Raw genomic sequence first — 24,171 nt, forward strand, 5'->3', positions numbered from 1 at the left:
GGGTGTGGTTAGGTGACTTTCCCTCGGTTAAGGAACTTGGGGCCAGACTGCATAAGGTTACAAAGTTGAATGGACCCAGCCAGGAAGCGTTTGCTATTTGGTGGGGAGGAAAATCCCTTGATCTTACCAAATGAAAAACAAAATTTAAAAATAAACCTGGGTAAAAACATCTTTAGCTCATTGACTTGAATTTTGAATCCTATGATTATCTCAGCTTTTCCCAATCCTTCCTCATTAGCAAATATTGTGTAAAAACATAATTACAATCAAAGATAATGAGTACTACATTACTTCTCTCTCCTTGGCAATCCAGAATCCTCCATTGCAAAGCAAAACCCGGTGAAGATAGAAATGCTCATTTCCTCTCCTTTTAAGACGGTGCCCTCTGGCCCCTCCAAATTTATATAGATAGAGGTTTTTGAAGCCTACACAATGGTTTTCTCTCCTCTGGTTTCTCCTGCTTAAAACCACTTTCTTTCTCTCTTGAATTTTAATAATTCAAAAACTAAATTTGAAAATGAGCTTTCAAATTTAAACCTGAACTTGGAGATTCATAGAGGGGTATTTGTCAAAGAGGAGTATTTGAGGGGGTTTAAATTCTCTGAAGAAATGAAGGTGGGGCCAAAGGGAGAGGAACACCTGAGAACAGAAAAGAGATCCTTCACTCTCAGTTCTGCTTGTATGAAGTCACTAGTGCTCCTCTTTAAAAAAAAAAGTCACAAATGATTAAGTTATCTAAAGAAGAAATTAGAATGTAATTATGAATAGTCCTTTCCAAACAGCGGCAGAAATAGGAAGAGGGAAGGCAGGGACTCCTCGGGTTTGTTTCTTCTGATTGTACAGCTGTTTCATTGTGTGCACCAATGTGAGAGGAAATTTAGGGGGGATTGGAGTATAATAACTACATTATGAAGGGCTTTCTCTGTGTCAGCATGTGGTAAGTGAGCACTGTATATTACCAACTCATTTATTTTTCAGAGTCCTATGGGGGGATTATTAACCACATTTTCTAAGTAAAAAGATAAAGAACAGAACAATCAAGTAACTTACCAGGCACACCCAGGTAGAATATGAGCTGAGCAACTGAGGCTCCAGAATAAATCTTTTTCCCTCCCTTCCTGCCTTCTTCCTATGCTTCCTTCTTTCCATCTGTCCTCCCATTACGGCAGCATTAGCTCTTTACACTGTAACACCTGGTTCACAAAAATTTATTGAGCTTCGTAGGCAGAACAGGATGAGGGGGAAATGTGAGCAGGGCTGTCCAAAGGAAGTTAAAATAGAAAGTGGCCGAGGAACCACCTGGAGGACCAAGGCGCTCATCACAGACTGTCCAGGGTGTCCCACTGCAACCGGCAGGAAAGGGCCTTGAGGCTGGACTTTCAAGATTTCACTCCTGTAGAGCTGGAGAGCAAGGCGCTTTCTCGGAGATAGACTCCCTGGGCAATGAGTCACCTGTGTGAGGGGGGTGTTTCCTGGCTCCAGGGTCCATAAATCACTCTCCTTGAGCTCCCCACCTAAGCCATCCTCGGGTCTGCCTGCTCCTACCATGACTTGAGCAGCTGCCATCGACAGTTTATGCTGGCGCAGCACCTCCATCAGACTAAACACCAAGCCTCCTGCTTCTCTTATCCACACTGCCTTTTCTTACTGTCCCAGGAACACAGGCTGTCCTTCTCTCTTCATAGAACCAGCCAATGTCATCCTCAGAGGGCCCTGGGTGACTAGCTAGCTTATGGCTCTCCACTGGGACTGGAAATTACTGAAAAAGACTCTGTGTCTAAACTGAGGAAAGAGACAAACAGAAGATTCTGGTATTGGGGCTGGGGATTTAGCTCAGCGGCAAAGCGCCTGCCTGGCAAGCGCAAGGTTGTGAGTTCGGTTCCTGGTACCAGAGAAAAATAAAAAAAAAATAAAAAAAAAAAAAAGCCAAAAAACAAAGATTCTGGTATTGTTCAAAAGGGCATGAGGATTTGAGCACTGAAGGTTTAGAATCAAAGTTCTGGTTCAATTCCATTGTCTAGCTGAGACCGAGGCCCAGAGGGGAGAAATGATTTAAACAGGTCGGTCATAGGGCAAATTGGAGGCAGGTGGTGAATCAGGCCCCAGACCTGCTGACCATGGGTCTCCCTGCAGCTGTTTCCACCCTGGGCTGAAGGGCAGCGTCTGAGTACTCAGCCTGCATGGGCCCTTTTGCAGACATCCCCCTGGGCCGTTCTGGAGACAGTCACAGGGGAGTGTATTCACAGAACTCTCGCTCACTCCCTTAAAACATGACTCACCTTTTAACAGGTGACAGATCAGATGCTGCTGGTCTCTACTTCCCCCACAGGCTTATTGCTATATTTCTTATCTGTCCCATTCTCACCTAGACACTGGACTTCTTCCTGCAACTCTCCACTCACCCTCCTCCCCATTTCTCTGTTTGATGCTTGGCATCTAGACCTGGAGCCTTCAGGATCCCAATGGAGATTTGGGACAGACCAGTGAACACCTCACTTATTTCTCCAAAAGCTATATTCTATGCTGGCCAGTCAGCTCCCCAACAGCCACGGAGAATAACCAAGTAGTTCGATTTAATGTCTGCTCTTCAGACTCCACCACGCAGTCCCAGATCAATATACCTTCAACCATCCTGATTCCTTCTGGACAGGGACGCTTAGCTGTGAAGCAGTCTCCACATCCACCTCATTGACAAACACAGTGACATTAATGCTCTATGTGGAACACTCAGAAAGACCGAGTCTTGATGTATATATAACATATATGATCTCAAACTTCATAAGAAATCTGTGAGACATGATTACTATCTCCATTTTGCCAATGAGGAAGCAAAACTGTTTAAGGCAATGTCTTCTGTCTCAGACTTGTAAAATGCTGACATTGAGGCTGGAACCCCAGTTTCTTGGTCATAGCTCAAACTCTGTACCCAGCAGCCATGCCTGCGGCCTGCTGTTATAATTCATCCTATCTGCAGGCACATCCTGGGAGAACCTTCTAGTGCGTTAATATATCACATCTTTTTGATATGAGGATCTGCCTCCTTTCTCTATCAGCAGCATCCATCCATGGGGCTCTTCTGGTCCTCTGCCAGGCCCTCCTGCCCTTCAGAGCCTCCTGGGCTCTCCTTTCCTCTGGTAACTTGGACTTTCCTTCTTGGCTCCTGAAGTCTCTGTAGAGAACTTAGCAGTTATGACTGACCAAGTACTAGCAACTTCTTCCTCTGCTCTTGTCCTTTCTTTATTTCCCACTTTTTTGTTTTCAGTCTCAAGCCTGTTTCTTCCCCTTCATGCCTGAACTTCAGGCCCACTTAGTTCATGAAAAACAACACCTGAAACACTGCTGTTTTTGCTCAGAACCACAGCTGACTTTTCTGCCAGTTGGTTTCCACTCTGCTATCATCAAATATTTGCTGGACAATTTTCTGTCTAATTAAGTTTCTCCTCTTTCTCCCAGGCAACCCACAACTTAGTTTGAATCTGACTGCCCTGGTGGCTGGCAGGACAAGCTTTGTGGGCAACATTTTTCAGGCAGTAACAAGGCTAAGACTTTGTAAAAGGCCACAGGTGTGTGTACAACAGAAAGTGAACCAGAATCTCAGTGGAGGCGATGTATAGTTTTTCTTAGAATTTAGCTGCGTATCTCTTACTCTAGAACTTCTTGAACTCTTTTTCAAAAGTGGAACTGAGATGATATTTCACTAAAATGAGATAATAGTGGTCTAGTTTACAGGGTAAAGGACAGATAATGGGAAGACTTCCATTTTTATTTGCTTTGCAAAATTTTCCAGACTTTTAAGATATTTCACATAAATTTACAAATACAAGGGGTGACTAACAAATACAATGAATGTTTAAATTTTTAAAAAAAACTCATTGTAGTAAAACACACATTGCCAAGAATGATGGCATAAACATGCTCAGAGTGCAGGGAGGGGATACTCTGAGTTCTTCCAGAGGGATTCATTGGCAATACATTTTCTACTGTAATACTCTTTAAACATTCATCAGACCTTTTGATATACATTTTCTTGGCCAAACATTTATGGCAATTTCTGTCAAAAAAAAGATTACAGTGTGTCCTCACCCACATTATGCATTAGATCTGGCACCATATGATTTCTGGCTCTTCCCGAAGTCAAAATGACCATGAAAGGTAAGTGTTTTGAATCAGTTCAGCACATCAAGGCAGCCAAGACAGCACAACCGAGATACTCACAAAAAACCTTTCAGAACTACTTCAGAAAATAGCAGGAACAATGGGGCAAGTGTGTTAAAAGGAAGGGAGAATATTTTGGGTAAGACTAATGGCAATGTGTCTTTTATTAGAATAATTTTTTAAGTTAAACATACACTGTACTTTTTGAGCATACCTTATATATCTTTAAATATCTGATGTATTATTTTTTGAGGTTTTTGTTGTTGTTGTTGTTGTTGCTGAGTTGTTTAGCAAAGACCCATGTATAATAGCATGGTAAGTTTCTTGCAGTAAAGTAACTTCCTAAAGTGGAATTTATGACGTGAACACTTAGTTTCATGATGTATTGTTTTTTGAGGTTTTTGTTGTTGTTGTTGTTGTTGTTGCTGAGTTGTTTTGCAGAGACCCATATATAATAGCATGGTAATTTTTTTGTAGTAAAGTAACTTCCTAAAGTGGAATTTATGACGTGAACACTTAGTTTCATGATGTTCCCACTAGAACCACTAGGCTAAATTTCCTAAAGAGAACTGTGGCAGGTGAAGGGGTGCCTAAGTTTTTATTTCCTTGCTGGAACAATTCAAAAGCAGTATCAGCCTTAGGCAGTTTGGATCTGAGCATCTGCAGTGGCTGCCAAACACACTGGAACTTCCTCTGTGTTTTCAAGGCAGTATGGGAAGGGGAGGAGCGAGGAGACACCCAGGAAGAGCCCAGACCAGGGAGAAGAGAGGAAGCCAGGACAGGCTGCCTGCTGACCATGTAGCTCTTTCTGCATTGCTACTCTCTTCTGCCCCAAGGTTTTCATTTACCTTTTGCTTGATGTCTAGTCCCTGGCTTTTCTCCCATTAGGTTTCTCCAGATGAGGATTTTATTCAGTCCCTACTCATTGAAATCTTGCTATCTTTGAGAGGGAAGAAAGTGCTGTGATGGGAGTCTGGTCCCTGACTCTTCCCCTCTAGCAAGGGGCCAGCTCTCTGATCACCACTGTTGGGAAGCTCCTATTTGCATTTCTTGATGGATAGAAAATAGTTGTCCAGTCACACGTGGTATTTTGACATTTTGTGGGAACATCTCCTCAGTGAGTTACCAAGACATTGACAACACTCACAAAATAATCACCTCATCCTGCAGCCAACAGAGAAAAGGCAAAGTCCTCTGGGCTGCCACCTAGGACCGCTCCAGTTCAGATTTCCATTGCAAGGCTCTACTTCTTCTTGCAGAAGTATTAAGCTTGACTGCAAACCTACTTGATATCAGTTTGTCTCTTCCTCTGGGTGTATGAAAAATGATAAAGGTCACCCACTGATTTCAGTAGTGAAACTTTTGCTCATGGAAGGCCAAACATGTGGTGTGGTGGAGAGCATACAGACAAGCAGGAAGCAGCATGTCATAGAATTACTTGTCCTTCGAAAAGCCAGAAGTGCACGTTCACTTGCCTTGATGGGACACTCTCTCCTCAACAAAAGCAACAAGGTCTCCTGTATATTTAAATTGAAGTCCGTGAGGTATTTATGCCTGTCATACAGGACATAATGGGCAGCCTAATTTAGTTCTTAGAGAAGGAAGAGAAGAAAGGGGCCAAGGGCCGCCACTGACAGGTACCAGAGCAGACTATGGCCTCTATGGTGTGCATGACAATTACCTGCTTTGATGTTCACACCACCTTCTCCCCTATTCTGAGTTCATAGATTCAGGTTAGGGCCAGAGTCTTAGAATTTGTAAACTAAACCCAAGTTGTTAGAATGGGCAACCAGGATTGAGAACTACTTGCCTGGCGTCCTTGATCTATTGGGCCTCTTGCCCAAAGCTTCACTCAGAGGCATACTGGCCCCTTTTGGAGCAAAAATGTCTCTTTCCACTCATCCGGAACAGAAGGCCACATTCCCAATACTTCATTTTATACACAAGCTCTCAAGAGAGGAAATGGTAAAACCCCTAAAGAAGAAGAAGCCTGGGTTGTCAAAAAGCCTAACCTCAACCCTTCACTGGCTTGGTGTGCAGCGTGAGACACAAAAGTCTGCACCCCAGAGACAGAGAGAAAGCCCCACTGCCAGTGAGTTGCTTACTCTCTCTGGTCGCAGCATCTTCACCGTTACATGGGGTGTTAGACTCGCTAGATAACCTCTAAACTCCTTCTTGAAACATGTGTAAGTTCATGGTGTTTTATTCAATGCATCTGATCGCTTTCACCTGTTCTAACCTGTTCATTCCAACTACAAAATAGAAACAAGACACATCCTCTCCATGGGGCCTGACTTGTAAATGACTAGTTTTATAAATGCCAAAGTATTTTAAAGCATTTTGTAACTATATTTCCTCTTAAATGTATTAGTTGAAGCCAAGCAAGTCTGATCAGGGCTGACTGTGAAAGGAGGTTCTGTGAGGCCTGGCCCTTACACTAACGTGCCCAATAATGACGTGTTCTAAGGAAGGGACCAGTCACTTGGACACTGCTCATTTTTCTCCTTGACCCCTGCATTTGCTATATTAATAGTGATTCCTAAAGGAACCTGCTCAGCTTTTCCTGACGCTGAAGAATATGGACTTCTTATGGCAGATTTCACGGTTGAGGTGCACAGGTATGACCGGTTCACATGCAAACCTGACCATACCTGCCATCGGTCATGAGGCAGACAACAGACAGGGCGCAGTGGTACCAAAAGCTCTAGGAATTTAAAATCTGCAAAACTGAAACTGGCAGTTCACCATCCTGTCTATGTGCAAAGATTTCCTTTAGTGACTAATTTATTTTGTAGAAGGAGTAATTAGCTTTATTACTAACATTACCCCTTTATTACCTTTAGGCAAATCATTAATAGCCAGCTCTATCACTTAACAATATTTATAGCACTTTAACTTTTACTCCCTGAAACACTTACAGAGACACACACACAGTACACACACACACACACACACACACACACAATTTTAAATGGAACGTACCAATTCAGCAGCAGCATCAATATCAACACCAATATCAGCTATTCATCTTTATTGAATACCTATTATAATCTCTACTCTCAGAGAGTTACCAGTTTAATAAGAGTGATGACTAAGAATATCCATACGAAGAGATAAATAGCCACACATACTATAAAGTGGCAATTCTCAAAGTCTAGTCCAGAGAACTCTACCCTGAGACTCTCTTTGAGACTCCAACAAGGAAAAACTGTTCCCATCATAATACTAAGATGTTGTTTTCTGTTTGCGCTTTCATTATCTATAAGGGAGTTCCTAGAGGAATGTGAGCTATGTTATTACATCAGGCTGAATACAGAAGAGGGTTCATAATCCACTTTTATTCAACCAGAAATTAAGAGATTGGCAAGAGCACACCAATCTTGTCAGTAAATATTTCAGCCCTGAAATATTTTTCTTTAAAAATATGTTAGAAATACTAGGATGCAAGAAGCTTATCATTGTTATTTTTAATTTTTATTTACTTTTATTAGGATATGTTTGCAGTTTATGATGCCTGCATTTATGGGGGAGTTGGTCCATGTACACAACACACCTTAATTCCTTTTTCATCCCCTATCCTTCCCATTCCTCCCTGCTCCACCATCTTTTGATCACCTTCCCATTTGCAAAAGCCCTATTTCCATTTTTGCTTTCAGTATTTCATCCCCTTTTTGTCCCTTCTCTCCATCTCTTCTTCCCCTTCCCATTTGAAGAAGATCTCCCTACTCTCTGTTATCTTTTTTTTTGCTTGTTAATTATATTTTGGGTTTCTCATGCACTATTTAAGCTTGTGTGTTGGATTCATTTCACTTAATGTTATGGTCTCATGGTCCATCCATTTTCCTACAAATGACTCAAGTTTATCCTTCTTGATGGCACAGTAATAAATTAATAAAAAAGAAATCCTCAGTTTTCTAAATTTCTATGTTATATTAATATACTGTATCAATAGATACAATCTACATTAACTGAAAATGGTGGGCTTTTAGTAATGTAGTGTCCAAGTTTGTGACTCGCTGGTATAGATTAAACTCCTTGGCCTAAAATATTCTTCTTAACCTGCTTTTTACTCATCCATAGTTTACCTATGTGATTAAAACTAAAGGTCACTTCTTCTATAAGGACTTCTCAGATCCCCCATCCCTTTTCTCAGCCATACAAAGAGACACTAATAGTTATTGGATACCTGGCTGGCATGTACCAAGTACTGCCATAAGGGCTTTATATTACATGTCATCTCTCATTCCTGTGACCTTATCCCCGCTTCCTCACAGGATTTTTTACTTTGCTACATATTTTCTGAAATATAGGCATCACCTCTACTTGATTATAAGTTCCTTGAAAGACCTATGCCTACTTTACCTCGTGTCCTGAAAACTGATAAATGGATTAACGCAGAATTTCAAAATAGTGACTTTGACGTGAACTATATAGTTCAGAGGAAACACTTACCCTGAAGAAACTTCATAAGTAAGATATGAGATAAATCTTAAAGACATGGGACAGGATGCTCCCACCAGCAGACTGGAAGTAGAATTGACCTTTCACAGGTAGTAATAACATGGCCAAGGCATAGAATCAGGGCTTATCGAAGTACATTTGAATGAATAATAAGAAGAAAACAACAGGAAAATTGGCATCAGTGTGATTCATATGAGGTGTAAAGACGCAAATGAAGGAGTTTAGATGTTTTGATGAAGTTTTCTTTGTAGAGTTTATGTGACAAAATCCTCATATTAAGTCAGCTGGTCCTGAAGATGAGGAAGAAAGAAGTATTAATACTCTGTAGATTACTTCCTAGCAAAAAACTCAATATTAAAGGTAAAACTACCATATTAAAAAAAGTTTACTTTCTACATAAGTCAAGCTCATCTTGGTCTTATATTTAAAAACCTGGTGTTTAGCTATCAAACACATAACACATCCTTAAAAAATAATGCAAATTCAAATTTCAAGGTGTTTATGGCCTTTCAAAACAAATTATGTTACTGGATCTAATAAAAATAACACCTTTTTAAAAATCTGTCCTCATAAAAAGTATTTGAAATAAACACTAAGCACTTTCCCAAGTAATTTTTTCTGAGTACCTTTTCTTTATAAACAAGAATAATATTTTCCTAAGAGATACACCATAGTTTCCATCCCCACACAAGGTTCTGCAAACATCTTCAGACATTTTGAAAATTCAAAATATTATAACCATATAATCACTTTTATAAGGTATCAGTAGCATATTTCTAGGTGACCTCTCCCTTCCCTAAACACACACACAAACGCATATCAGAAAGTAAAGAAAACCAGCACCTGACTTTACTACAGTAGACCCAGGAGTGAGAGGCAGAGCTCTGATCTCGGTGCTAGGAAAGGGGACCTAGCATAGACATATCACCCTTCTCCTTATGGTGACGGTCTCCAAGCCACTGACCAGCGCAGTGTATTTCGTTTGTTTTGGAAGTGTAGCAATAACAACCGCTATAAAAGAGTGGGCAAAAGGCACTTTAGGAGAAATATGACATCTCAAGGAAATTTAGAAGTATTTGCTATCAGCAGCTGAATAACAGAAATGTGAAGCTGTGAGTTTTCTTAAGCACAGTTTAGATATGGAGAACAGTGATGACAAATTTAGTAATTAGGGAAAGCATTTCCTGCACAGTGTCATCCATTATATCCATTTTCTTATAACCAGTTCATCAAAACTCTCTTTTGTAATAGGCCACAAGCCCATAAAGAAAAATAAGCTGATAACATTATTTGTATTGGGATTCCCTTCTGTCAGCGTAAAGGAATTTTAAAAATAAATCCAATAAGGAAACATTTGTCATTTCCTAAACCAAGCACTCAGAAAATTCTTCTTAGGTTAAAAAGCAAAAACAACCTTTGAGTATCTGCACTGGGGTCTGTTTGCACTGGCGTGTACACACGGATGCACACACACACACACGCACGCATACACCATGTCACAGGGCAGCAAAGGGAGAGCGTAAAGATCCATGGGTTGATAGACAGAGCCCTCAGGAGCTGTTATGGGCCTGTTTACCTAATTGTAAGACACAGGCAAAGTCTCATAATCTTCCTGTACCCCAGTTTCCTTTTTTACAAGTTTGTTATAACACTATATCTGTCTGCCTCAGGGGATCACAGTGATACCCCAAAAGATGACATACAGGAAAATATTTTGTAAGAAGGTATTATTTTCATAAATTATTTAAATATATGTCTTATGAAAGCTCAGTTTCAATAAGAGTTATCTTTGTTAGGCAAAAGTTGAGTTATGAAACTAAAAGTACAACTTTCCATATGATGTGGAGTTTCCTGTTCTATGTTTTACAGGGCCGTGTCCCAGATGGGCAACTGTTTATTACCATATGACCAAGTGTTGATTGCTGTTATTAGGACATGAAAATATTGGCAAAGCCAAATCCCTGTTGTGAAATATAAGGACCAGGACATCTGAAGTATCATGGTCATTATCCTTCCTTCAAGGTTCTAACAGCTAAGAAGACAAAGGATAATTTTGACAAAATGACTAAAGGTGGAACTAGAAGGTTAAATACTACCTTACTGATGAATCTCCCCTAGACTTCCCTGCTAGCACTGAGCGATCGTGCTGAGACCTAGACTTTGATGCAACCACGGAGCTGACCCAAGGCAAGCGAGAAGGAAAGTAGGTCCTCCACCCTAGGGCACCACCCCTTATGCTGCTGGGCTCAATTCCAGGTACCTACCTGCCTACTGCCCTGACCTAGAAGCTCTGTACACCCAGGGCCTGAGGTAGGACCTCCCTCTAGAACCTTCCTCCACACTCAGTGCCTACTGCATGTGCTCCCTTTCGTAGCACAAAGACTAAAATTGGTACAAGACAGAAGATTAGGATGGCCTCTGCACATTCAGTCCCTGCTGAAGACTCCCCTTCACTCCCAACAAGTTTCTCATTATCTGTAACTTGCTTCTTCTGGAGGCAAGTTCCTTATGCTTTGTACAAGTGCCACTCAACTTGACTGAGAGCTGGATCCAAGGATGTCAGCTGAAACGGCCTCTGTGGCCTCTCCCTCTGGAGAGCATGTGAACTATTACATGGGAGCAGTGACCCCTGACCTTACAGAAATACAAGAAAAACTAGAAGTGGGGGATTTTTGTTTAAAATCTTGACTTTATAACTGTTGGCAAGTAAATCAAAGCCACTTTCTGAGTTTTAAAAGGTGTTTTCAACTCTAAGTAGATCAAATGAAAAGCACCAACAGGCCATATTCAAACAACAGGCAGCCACTTTTTACCTCGCATTTAATGGGCATGAAAAGGAGCACCCTCCCTGCGTAGGAACATACAGTCCTCCTTGCCTTGACAGGAACATATGGGACTCACGGAAACATCTGTGGATGCGCCACTCTTGTATGTTGTAAAACAAAAGGATCTGTTTGTGATGACTATCTCAGGCTACCTTGGAAGAAAAGGTGGCCCAAGGCCAAGAGGAGGAAAGATTTTTGGAAATTAGGTCCTCACAGCTTCCTCTTGGTTGCTCTACTGACAAATCCAGGTGCTTGTGTACTAAAAGTCCTTATAAACCTTAGCTGCGGCAGATACCACGCTGTTGCCCCACAAATGCCTCATAGCTCCTCCCCACCACTCTAGTAGTCCGGAGCCTTTGGGTAAAGAGAGAAGAATGCACATCAGCGGGCAGGAAGTCAACACAGCACTGTACTCAGATGAGGAAGTAATAGGGCCCTTGGCAAGTTATTAGTAAAGACAGAAGTAAGAGTTCATTACTTCCAGTCAATCAAAAAGATTTCTCTCATTCAGAGAATCAGTATTTATGCTAGGAGAGATTTAGAAATCATTTTGCTCTGCCTTCTCATTTTTCAGAGAAAGAGAACTATCCAGAACACCTTCTAAACCCAGCAACACCAACACCATCTGCTTTGTTTACTGTCCAATGTAAAAGCCTTGGAGAAAACGTGCGGTCCTGTTGCCTTGCCAGGCAATTCTCAGAAACAGAGAAGGTCAAGAGATACTGTTCAGGACCAAGATATTATGCTATCACTGATAATGATACCAACACCCAATAATTGTCTCCATTTCAACCAGGAAACTGGTTGAGTGTGACAAATGTGCCCTTGTTACTCAAGAGGTCTCTGGAAAGCTTTGCCCTGTTGTGTGCGACTTCTGAAAACCAAAAAGTGACTCATTTGGATTTGATTTAATTACCTTAAAGAAACCACCTTTGAAACCAGTGAGCCTGTGAATTGCACACAGGAATTCCACCAGTTTGGAAGTGGGCCATAAAGACTTTCCTTCAAGAGAGCCAGTCCGTCCACAACCATGGAGAAAGCAAGGTCTAAAGTTCATGGACCAGGCTGCGAGATCTGTCTGGCAGTTCTGCCATGGCTGGGGAAGGAGCCACTCTTCTTATGTAATAGGAAACAAGCTTACGACACAGGGCACCGAGAGCGGCTCCCAGTGAAAGCCACATGCACTGTTCAGTGGCTGTCTCTCATAGGAACTGGTTTTGCAGTCATGTGATGCTGTGTTAGCATCATGTTTCACTAGGAGGACTTTACACATCTTTCACTGTTATTCCAGAGGGGAAAAAAGCTTATTAAGTCAGTATCCATCCTCCCACTTAACCAGTGGAAAACATCAGGTAAGCACTGGCCCTTTCCAGCCCCGTTTTAAGGTAAGTCAGTTGGCAGCTTCATGCCCAGGATGCTATACCCCTGCCTCCAGGCCACGGTGACCCCTAACTTGTGGTGAAATGTAACAAGTGAGGGAGTGACTGCAGATCTGGGAAGAATTTATGTGGCTTGGGTTGGTTAATTCACAGGATAGGGAGTTGGTGTAGGTGGTCTCTACCATTTCAAAACTGTATGTTTTAACCTTAAATTGTGTCACCCCCAGGATGGTTTTTTTTTTTTTTTTTCACTTTTTAAAACCATTGTAGGATTGCATTCTATGCTATGAGCAATTTCTAGTTTAACGTCTAACGGAAATATTTTTAGCTTATTCAGACACCATCTGCGTCACTTAGCAAAATCACCATTTCAGATTAGTAAATAAATGTACTCTCAGGGGTGCTCCATGGCTAAACACACACAGTAGTTATTAATTCTGCCCACAAGGAACAAACCTCTTACCTGTTATCACATGCTCAAAAATAAGGTGGCAACTATTTGGGTCAAGTTTTGCAGAGGGGAAAAAAATACTGTGCCATGCCCTAGAAAATTTTTCACGTTCATACAATAGAAGCTTAAGAACAAACTTCTTAAATTTGTGCATTTTCTTATAGCACAAACATAATGTCAAACATAATATTAAATATTAGTTTAACTTTAACCAAAGTAAAATATTTTAACATTAAGAAGCATTTTCATATAAATGATGTAATCCTCACAACACCTTTGTTTTATAGACAAAGCACCATAGGCTGAAGGGCGTTAAGTAACTTGCTGGTAGCTTCTAAAATGTTCACGTCAGAGCCTAAACATGCTTCCAACCTCATTACCCCTTCCAACATGGTCTCCTTCCCCATATCATCTCTATTTAGGAGAGAGCCCGGATTTCTCCAACTAGTGCTCATTTCTATTTTTTTGTTTGTTTGTTTGTTTTTGGTTTTCTTCCGGTACTGGGAATCGAACTCACAACCTCGCGCTTGCCAGGCAGGCGCTGTGCTGCTGAGCTAAATCCCCAGCCCTAATTTCTAATTAGGACACAAAATGTCTGCATCCTCTTTTCCCCAACAAGACTTTTCCCTGCTCTAAATTTTTGATGAAATGTAACTTGATGATAATGCATCTTCCTTCTTTACATTCTCCTTGAACCAAGTATAGTAACTGTATTTTACTGCAGTAGATATTTGTGATAAGAAAGGAGGGAGCTTGGGAGAGAAGGAGGGAGGGAGGGAAGAAGGGAGGGAGGGAAGGAAGGAAGGAAGGAAGGAAGGAAGGAAGGAAGGAAGGAAGGAAGGAGAGAAACAGGATGGCAGGAGGGAATCTTAGAAAAAATTCATCTTTTCTCAGTATCATAACTAAGTGCCCATACGTATAAATGTATACACATATGCTCTGTGTTCTGATGTAAAAGAAATGCCAATCAGGAATCCTGCCCTAAGGAAAATGATAATACAGCAAAAAGATTACCAGTGTATCAACTAGAGAAGAAACGACAACAAGGGAAACTCTGTTAGAGTGGGCAGTTAAGAAACCGGTTAAGAACAGTGATACAGGGAAGGTGCCAAGGAGGGAGGGTTCCCTGGCATCCCAAAGTTACTGAGGCCTATTTAGGGGACAGGAAAGAGTATCTTTGTCCTGAGTACAGATGGATACGGAGGAGTATTAATTCCTCATGTTTTACGTGCCTTATGTGCAAACCCCAAAGGTGACAGTGGCTACTCTGTGGGCATGAAGTGATTCCATGAGTCATTGCTAGAATGTCAAAGGACTTCTTAGGCAGGAAATAGTCTCTGACTTGGTGTTTATGATCAACAACTCAGACAAACAGAAGTCTAAAGGGCAAACAAGCCAGCACAAAGCCCAGGCCTCTCGGCCACAGGCCCAAGCTCCATTACTATAAATGCTCTTGGCCGAACCAGGCCTTTCATCATTGCTGTGAAGCATGAAGCTTCCTGACTGACGCCCTGCTCTCTGCTCAGCATTGCCTTCGAGGGAGCTGCATCACCAGAATGCGCTCACAAGAGGATATCCTCAGAAAACAATAATTTATAAAGTGAATTTGTCATTTCAAAGTAACAATATTGCAAAAATCCTAATCTAATTTACCTACTGAAATCCCATTGGCTAGATTATGCCATTGGGAGGTTAAAATTTACAGTGACATTCTTCACTAGAGGAAAGGTAACTTTTATGATTTACACGGAAATAGCATTAAAAGATAGGTTTTATCTCTTGCTGAACTAAGTTATAACCTTGAGTAAAATCACTTAGTGTTGTTCCCCTCAGTTTCCTCTCACAAGTATAATGTTTAGGTAGAAAGAAGAAAACACGGACAGAGAGAAAGAGAAAGTGGCAGATTCAGAGAAAGGCCATCACTGAACTAGAAGAGATGGTTCCAAGTCCACTTACAACCTAGGTAACCTTTGATTCTCAACATACAGGGCCGCACCATCCTCACTCTCTGAAAGGTGGCATGGAGGAAAGAAAAATGCCTCATGTGTGTAGCCCACAGGTTTGCCTGAGGGAGACAGGAGGTGGTGTAAAAGTGCTTCATAAAACTTAATGTGCTCTGCAAATGAAAGGGATCATATTTTTTTTATTGCAAACCATTGTTCATGTGATTGGAGGAAGCTGGATCTATAAGCCCAGTAATGGCCTAAACATGTGTTATAAGCTTAAATCTAAAAGTTAATGCCTTTAGCAAAGGAAGCATTATTTTTATTATTATCGTTATTGAGAAGACAAAAAAGAATTCAGTGTTAGCAATCTAAAGGGAACTCATCAGAGGGAGCCCCACCCTCTAAAGGTTATTAAACCTTGTGACAATGCAGGTAACCAGGCAACTGAAATGCCTCATACTTTGAAGCTAGGCAGGTGATAGTGGCATAACTCACCCTTTCCTTAGTATCGGGTGCTACTGCTACCAAGAACAACATCCATGCCCAAGTGATAACTGCCAGCAAGGGTCAACATCTCACCTTTGAGTGATAAGCAACCCCAGGACAGAGACCTGCAATCCCATGGTGAAACAGCTACTATGGGTGTTGGTTGCTCAAAGAGAGCTACGTAAGAGCTAAACTTCAACAGCTATTGGTGCTTCCAGGCCAGAAGTTTTATACACACAAAAAGAAATACCTCCCTTACCTGGGTTAGGATAATCATGACAAGTATGAAGAGTCATCAGTCAAAAGCAATGATTGGGCTGGGTTACTCTTGACTTTCCGCGCATAATGCAGGGCAGAACTTTTCCTGAAAATCCTGAAGTTCAGATGTTTACAATTACAGGCAATGAGCCTCAAAGAGCCAGCTTCATGGATCACTTGCGTTTTATTTTTGGTTTTGTTTTCATTAGATGCAACACTGAGCGGAGCCGTGAGCCTTCCCGGGAGTTGCACAACCTCAGCTTTTGGAGATTGTGTTTCATGGTCACGGAAAAAAAATAATTGGATTTAATAGGTTTTCACAATCATATTATCTACTTAACCTTCCAAGATCATTACTCATTTAATTGCAAACCCCAAGGAAAGATCACAGGGTAGGGGCTGTACTAAACAGTCATAACAATAAAGAAAACATTTTTCATAAATGATGTAAAATCTATATGTAATATCAAAAGTCATTTTAAAATGCTTTGATTTAAGCCCCTTGGATCTGAAAGTATTGTGCTCCTTTGGCAATTGTTCCCAATACAAAAATGCTACTAGCACGATGATGTTTATGTGTTTACACATTAACATATATTTACCTATGACACTTATGCAGCTACTTAGAAACAGATTATATAGGTCAAAGGGGACAAAATAAAGCCTCAAGCTGTGGGTAACAAAGTTTTGCTCTTTATTTTGTTCTGTGGCTTTGATGCAAATACTCTCCTTCCTTACAGAAGGGATTTCAAGGTCATTAAAGCATTGCGCCCTGACATGAGGTTAGTTAGTACACAGAACACATCTTATCTGGGGTTAGGGTCCTATATGGAGTTATTCTTTCGTTAGCTCTTAGAGTATCACCACAAGTCATTCAGCTTGTTTAATTCGTTGTCCTATAAACTAGAGTTTCTTCAAGTTCCCAAAGAAGTTTCCCATCTCAACACTGTCTAAAGAAAAATCTTGAACGAAAGAATTATTCTCAATCTGGTTCTTATTCTCTCATTTATTTCCACAGGATTAAAGCAAAACAAAAGCACTTTTTTTTTTTTACTTTCAATAGAGAGTGCACTATAATTGGATGCCTTGTTCCTGTTCCAAGCCCAGGCACTTGGATCCATGCTACTTCTGCCAAGTTTTTTTTCTCCAAGCTGCAATGTCCTTGTTTGCGTTCACTCCCAGTGTTCCAGGTTACTTTGTCAACCCAGGCTCAAACTGTCCCACATCCTCCCACAGAGGTCTTGTTTTGCTGTTGAGAAAGACTCAGCAGGAGGATGAAATACAACACATCCACAGTGCAACGGAAACACCACCCTAAGATGACCAAAGCCAAGTGGTGGGGTAGCAGAAGAGCTTCCAGCTGAACAGGAGGCTGGCCGATGAAAGACAGTCACGCAGGAGTGTAGCAAACACTGTCTCTCCAACATTCCTAAGAACAGGCCCGAGAAGGACTTTCCCAATCTAACCCTGACCACTTTCCCTTTGTTCACTCCGAACCTGCCAAACAAAGAAAGTCACAGGTCTTGGGTCCCACTGCAGTGACTTTCTGGACTAGCTTGATGAAGAAAAGTTAAACAGAAAACAAAACTGTTTCCTTGGTAAGCCAGTTTATAAGGTTTTTTTGTAAGTTTTATTGGAACAACAACAAAAAGTACCGTATGTGTTCCTCATCAACCATTTCTTTCTGAGGTACATGGATGGAAATAGACTGTATTGCAATAAAATTTTAAAACTGATATATTCTATAAAATGTTTTCATATTATGAAAACATTAATATCTTTGGGAACTTGAACATTAAATCCATTTCATATTAAGTAGTTCCTTAATGAGGTGACCAACAGAAAAGATTTAGTCAAAGTATCATTCTAATTTCAAAAGAGATGTTTCAGTAAAAAGACTTCTTTATGAACACATAAGATTAGTGTTTGGTTACTTAATTGATATGAATGAAAAAGTATTCTAGAAGATTCTGCACAGCCCACCTTAGTGGTCACTCCACAGGCCCAGGACAGCCACAGCTTGTTCCCATCATCCACTCCTCCCTGCCTCCTGAAGCTCCTCCATGAAAAGAAGACTCCCCGTTTCTATACTGCGCACCTTCACCCACATGAAATGTTCTACAACCTTTATTTTTGACTACTGTAGCAAGCACCTAAGCGGGATGGAAAATGATTTGAATAATGTTGGCACTTATTTAAACTGTAAAAAAGCTACTGAGAACTGGCTCTGCAAAGCTCTGTGCTATGTGTGGAGCATACAGAGATGAAAAGACAGGTAGACCAAAGGTGGGTGTTAACAATCATCATTAAGGTCATCCTAGCGCCTTTGTTCTGACTCCATGATCATTATTAAACTCTCAGTTTTATATGGACTGTAAAGCACACTGGCATCCTGACCTCATTTGATCTTCACAATAATCTTTTCGGATAAGGGTTGTTCATGTTGTAGATGAAGAAACTAAAATGTAGAGGTAGTGTGCGATCTAACCCCAAATCACAGAGCTGGTAAGTAGTAAGCTCAAAAATCTAACTGAAAACTTTTGACTGTAAACCTACTCCATACATCACCTAGCCTCTTGAGGATCAAGGTGGGAAGTACTTTTCCAAGAACCCTCTGATAGTGACACAACATCAAACAAGTCTTGATCACATACCATATGCAAAACCTGCCCTGGCCTCTGGAAAGAAGATGTAGCAATACACGTATGAATGCAATATTGTCCCTACTCAGAGGAGTTTAGTGCAGGCAGGAAAAATCATGAATGTGAGCAACAACTTCAAGTGCCTGGCGTTAGATGTGCTACTTCCTGAGACCGCGGCTAGAACACAGACCCTGGGAGGCTTGTGAGACTGAACAGTAGAAGGACTAAAAGGAGAGGGAGGAAGTAGAACAGAGGAAGAGATAAATGACACCCATCTGATCTGCAGTGACACGATCAGGAAATTCTTGATCCTGTCATGCTGCCTGCTCTGTGAGTTGTACTCTGTGTTTGAATAGAAAACTGTTTGCCTATTTCTCTGTCCAGAGGCAGTAAAGGGAGTGAACTCCCTCCACGGGTTCTCAGGAATATCATCACTGGTATGAAGAATTTGGGGGTTTTAAACTATTCAGAATTCATCAAGCACATTTATTTTTGCTTCAATGAACCACAGGTACTTTATATTGCTTACAACCGAAGGAGTCTAGCTACTCTGTAATCTTTCTAACAGTGCACTTTCAAACCAACCTAGATTAACATCTATATTTTCCTTACGCACTTATGATAATGAAAGAAATATCCCTTCTTCTATCAAAAGATAATCTTCAATGGCCTCTACCCCACCTCCTTCTGCACTCCAGGCACTCCACTCCTTGGAATATCTTTTCTTTTCTCAACCCTCAGTCTCTCTCTGCTTTCTGGATCACCCATTTAAAGCCTATAGCAGACTTCGCTGTTGAGAACCGAAAATGACCCCACTTTGCTCCCACGCTCCCTCCAACCACCACTCCTTCTCTCTGCTGCACGTCATGGCTACTCTTCTGTAGAGAGTGATCTGATGTGCTGCTTCCATTTCCTCACTAGCTGTTCTTTCTTCAACTCACTCTCCTCTGTCTTCTACCCCACAAAACCACTAATTCTGAAACTGCACCCAGTGCTGACCACAGGTATCCTCCGGGTTGCCCAGCCCACTGGATACCTCCTGTTCTTGTCATACCAAGCTTCTCGGTAACACTGGCCTAGTTGGCTGCTCCTCCTTCTTGGAGGCTTTTCTCAACTTACCTGTGAGCTTCTCCTGATGACGCAGCAGCTGCTGAGGGAACTGTGAATGTTAAGAAGCCTGCAGAACCAAGGGACAAAGGGTGGAGGCTCATCTCATTCTTACTGAGTAGGACATGTGGTCTCCTTAAACAATTCAAATGTTTCATTCCCCTCACTCAAATCTCTCATAGATGCCCCCCACCCAGGGTAAAACATTCTTTAAAATGCCCTCAAAGAAAACCCCCAAATAAGCTAGCCCCTTGCACACTCCCAACAGCAAAAATACCCTTGAAACATGAAGAGATACTGAAGAGGTTTTTGGTTCTATTTTTGAACCTTATAAAGTCAATATAGTACTTATAACAGACATGAAAGGATAGATATCATATCAGCTGTTGAATCAAACAAATAGTTACACATGAAAATCTATCACTATTAATGACACTTGGAGAAAAAAAAAAAAAGGCCGTGCCTATGATGGTTGCTCACTGATCTTTCAAACAAACAAAATCAGAACTCTCTCATTATTTGGTAGCAAATTGCTTTGGTCCTGCAGAACCCCAACAAAATATTACATGAGACAGCTTTGCCTTGTAATATATCGGGTAGAAGAGACCTCATAGGGTCCCATGTTTTATCCACATAAATTAAAATGAGGTTCAAGCCCCTATGTGAACGTGTTGGCTGCCTGAAAATCTGATGAAGCAGCTGACTGAAACTAATGAGAAGAGTTAGCTTGAAAGCCAGATTTCTCTTCCCCCAGTCTTCACGCTGTTTTAACTTGGACAGCAATTCTGAAAGTATATGCCTCTATTTCATTTTGGATTGTCGTCTTGTACCATGACTCCCAGGAAAATGTGTCAACATTCATGGTCAGAATTTTACAGGAACTGCTCCACCACTTTCGTCTGTATTGTATTTTCATGTACAGTTCTCATCATGTCCTTTTGCAAAATTTGTAAAAACAATAGCAGGCACTGACCTTTTCTGTCTGAAAGAGTGGTTGGCTATGAGGTAGATAGGTGCACCGAGGGTAGTGGTCTTGGAAGAGCAACAGAAGTAAAGCTTCTCCGGCTTTTTCCTCTGTTACAGTGGTCGGCAGTGGTGATCAACATGGATAGCCTTTTTCTGGATGGTCATCACTTGACAAAAGCTATCCAGAAGGTTCATCTAGCCAAATATTCATCTGGATTTTATCAACTTGGTGCGGTTAGGAAAATAAAAGTGATTTCAAGAACAAAGTACAAAGTCGTACACCAACTCCCCTTTTAAATAAAAATAGATATTTTAAAACTCAGTGATTTTTTTTTTAGCCTCTCTTTTCTCTCTTAAGTTAATTTGCCTGGTTATTTTATCTTATTCCAACATTTTCTTCTCCAACATCTGGTACAACTGAATTGAACGATTCTTTTTTGGTTCCTTTTTCTGAAGTGCATATAGATGTAGTTAGCTCACTTATAATCTGAAGCAAGGCATAAAGTCTGCCGTATCACTGTCCTTTCTAGAGTTCAAAAATTTACCTTAAAATCACTTGAGCTTGCATTTCCGTGATTCACTGAATCAGTGGAGGTCACAAAAAGAGCCAACAATTTAAATATCATCAAATAACAAATCAACAGGAATTTGCTAAAAACTCCTAAGAGTTCAGCAGTTACTTCAGTTCTGTAAAATTTATGCAAGAATATCAGCTGGCCCCTTCTTCAGAGAGCTTAACCTAGAAGGGAAACATGATCAATAGCAAACTTGCTTTGTCTCCTTCACCAGATCAATTATTAGTTCTCTGTTTTCAGAAGAATTCTCTACCACTGAGCCTTAAATAGGGAGAGTTTTAAAACCAGAGTACATCCTTGTATAAAGGTAAGGATTTTGGCTTCCTGGTGCTTCTTAATCCATTCCCAGCACACAAGCAAGACTTAACAATTTTCCAGTTTTTCACTATTTATGTATCCTTTCTATTATTTGGATATTGTCCAGTCTTCCCAACTAGGATGAGAGGGGAATATGGTAGGGAAAAGGTAGGAATGCAAGGACTTTCTCTGATTACTAAGATAACCGTATCTATCATCAACTAGAATTACACAGGGTCTCAGGCACATATAGGTACTAAGAGCACTGTTTGCTTTTAAATTTGAAAGCAAGAAAGAGCAAAGAACAGTGTGGAGTCCTCAATAGCTGGTGAGGCTGGAATCAGGCAAGTTGGCCAGGAAGGGGCCAGGAACAACCTAGCCCTGTGGTGATAAGAACTCCAACTAGGAAATCGAAAGGAACTGAAGAAGGTAAAAGGTCTGAGGGGAAAACATTCAGAGGAACTTGATCCTTATCAGGCATCTGGGGAAAGGCTGCAGGATGAGCAAGGACAAAGGCAACAGACAGATTGGAAATGACTTCAAAGTTCTGAGTGGGAATGACTATGAGACAAGGACTCCAGGACAAAAACAAGGAACTAGGAAGGGGAACTGGTTTTGTGGGGGAGAGGATGAGCTCAGTTAGATTGTTGAATTTGAGACACTGGGAAGGCTTTCAAGTGAAAATGGCCAGTGAGAAGTCAGAGATATGGGAATAAACCTTGAGCAAGGGACAGGACATGAGCTGTAACCCTGTGAGTCACCAGTTCCACGTGTTTGCAGCCATGAGAACAGGGACAGTCTCTACATGTTGGGCACCCAGCAAGAAAAATAAAAAACCAAAGACTGAACCTTGGGTAAGATGAGGCATGAGGAAGGAATCAAGAGGCATGTGTTACAATTCAGAAGAACTGGGACATTACCAAGAAGAAAAGAAAAGTGTGATTCCAGAAATGTGAGAAGACAAGACATTTCCACTAAGGGAGAAGAAAAAGTAAAGAGGGTCACACGCACACACACACATTCTTTACAAGTTCACACCCCTCTTATCTTGCCAAATAGATTGCATCCCCTAGAATCTGGTCTACAGGATAAAATCAGACATTTTCCTCACATGGGCAATCTGGACCTTTAAGGGTATCGAGTCTGAGTAGCACAGCACCAAATGTCCAGGGCCGCCTGTCTTCACAAGAATACTCTTCCTTGAGCATTTCACCTCAAGCTTAGCACTGTTCGCAGTCTATCTCTGGTGTAAAAGGGATTTTATATTTATTGTGAATGTTTATCCCTTAGTCTGGCCATACTAGAGGATTTTAGGAAAATGACTAATTCTATCATTCTTGAGTGGTCAGTTGTATGGTGGTTTCAACACAGTCTTGGAGAAGACTGAGGAATCAGAACAAAATGCTAAGCCTGTTCTGAGAAACAGCAAGAACACTCTGATTGAGATCTACATGTTCCTCATGGCCATACATTGTCTTGAGACCATTTTGTCTCTGATTACGCTCTCCTTACCATGCCCCAAAACAAATAATCTTTGCTTTTCCAGGGTTAAGGAAAATGTGACATGCGAACCTATAATACATATTCATTGTGTAAATATTTGACATCATTTCAAATCTGGTACCCATAATGCTTCCTGATACTAAGCGAAATTTAAATTTGAATGTAGAAGATAAACTCCCATTAGTTTACTTTGGAAAATAAAAAACAATTTTCCCAGAAGCCCAAAATAATGACAGGTGCTTTTTGATAAAAGAATGTAACTATAATTTTGATTATAGGAGTTAAAAGAAAACTATTTATTACATTAGAACAAATACATAGAAAAGTATACAAATTATAACTTCAGAGTTGTGAATTTTCACAAAGTGAACGCCCCCTTCCCATGTAGCCAACACTCAGATCAGGAAAGAAAGTACAAAGCCTTTTTTTTTTTTTTTTTTTTTTTGGTTTTTCTCCGGTACCGGGAACCGAACTCACGACCTTGCGCTTGCCAGGCAGGCGCTTTGCCGCTGAGCTAAATCCCCAGCCCCACAAAGCCTTTTTAGAAACCTCTCAGGGCCCTTTTTGGTTACTGCCTCCTACCAAGAAAACCATGATTTCTAAAATGATGTGCTACTTATGCTGGTTTTAAAGATTTATAGAAATAAAATTTTAATGTACATATTCTTCAATGTCTCATTTTGTGCAAATTCTGTTTGTGAGATTCAGATTTATCTGTGCTGTTGTAGTGTGCTATATTCTGTTTGTTGCATAAATATACTGCAATTTCTTTATCCAATCTTCTATTGATGGCTATTTGAATCATTTCCAGTGCCGGGTTATTGCACATGTGCACTCATTTCCCTTGAGCAGATATGCAGGAGTGGAATTGCAGGGCCATAGGACATGCATGTATTCAGCTTCAAGAGACAGTGCCAGCCAGCCATGGTGTTGTATTATTTAGTCTCTAACCAGCATATGCTTGAGTTGTAAGTGTTTCATATCATCACCAGTACATGGTATTATTGGCGGGTTTTTAAAATTTTTTGTTTGTTTCTTGGCTTTTGCCTTCTGATAGGTTTTACACCTTTTAAAGTCTCTGCAGAGACCACAGTAGAGAGAACAACATTCTTAGGGCTCA

The 24,171-nt window shown here is 40.9% G+C and overlaps 1 long non-coding RNA gene across 1 annotated transcript in view; it reads right to left on the minus strand.

Moving 5' to 3' along the window:
- Positions 1-8,049: 8,049 nt before the first annotated feature.
- LOC106147807 overlaps positions 8,050-24,171 on the minus strand; it is a 42,098-nt gene continuing 25,976 nt past the window's right edge. The window contains exon 3 of the long non-coding RNA XR_001232782.1: positions 8,050-8,906. This is a non-coding gene — a long non-coding RNA (uncharacterized LOC106147807). The remainder of the gene's footprint in view (positions 8,907-24,171) is intronic.

Source organism: Chinchilla lanigera, unplaced genomic scaffold (genome assembly GCF_000276665.1).
Source record: "Chinchilla lanigera isolate Chin_1 unplaced genomic scaffold, ChiLan1.0 scaffold00010, whole genome shotgun sequence".
NCBI classification, from domain to species: domain Eukaryota; kingdom Metazoa; phylum Chordata; class Mammalia; order Rodentia; family Chinchillidae; genus Chinchilla; species Chinchilla lanigera.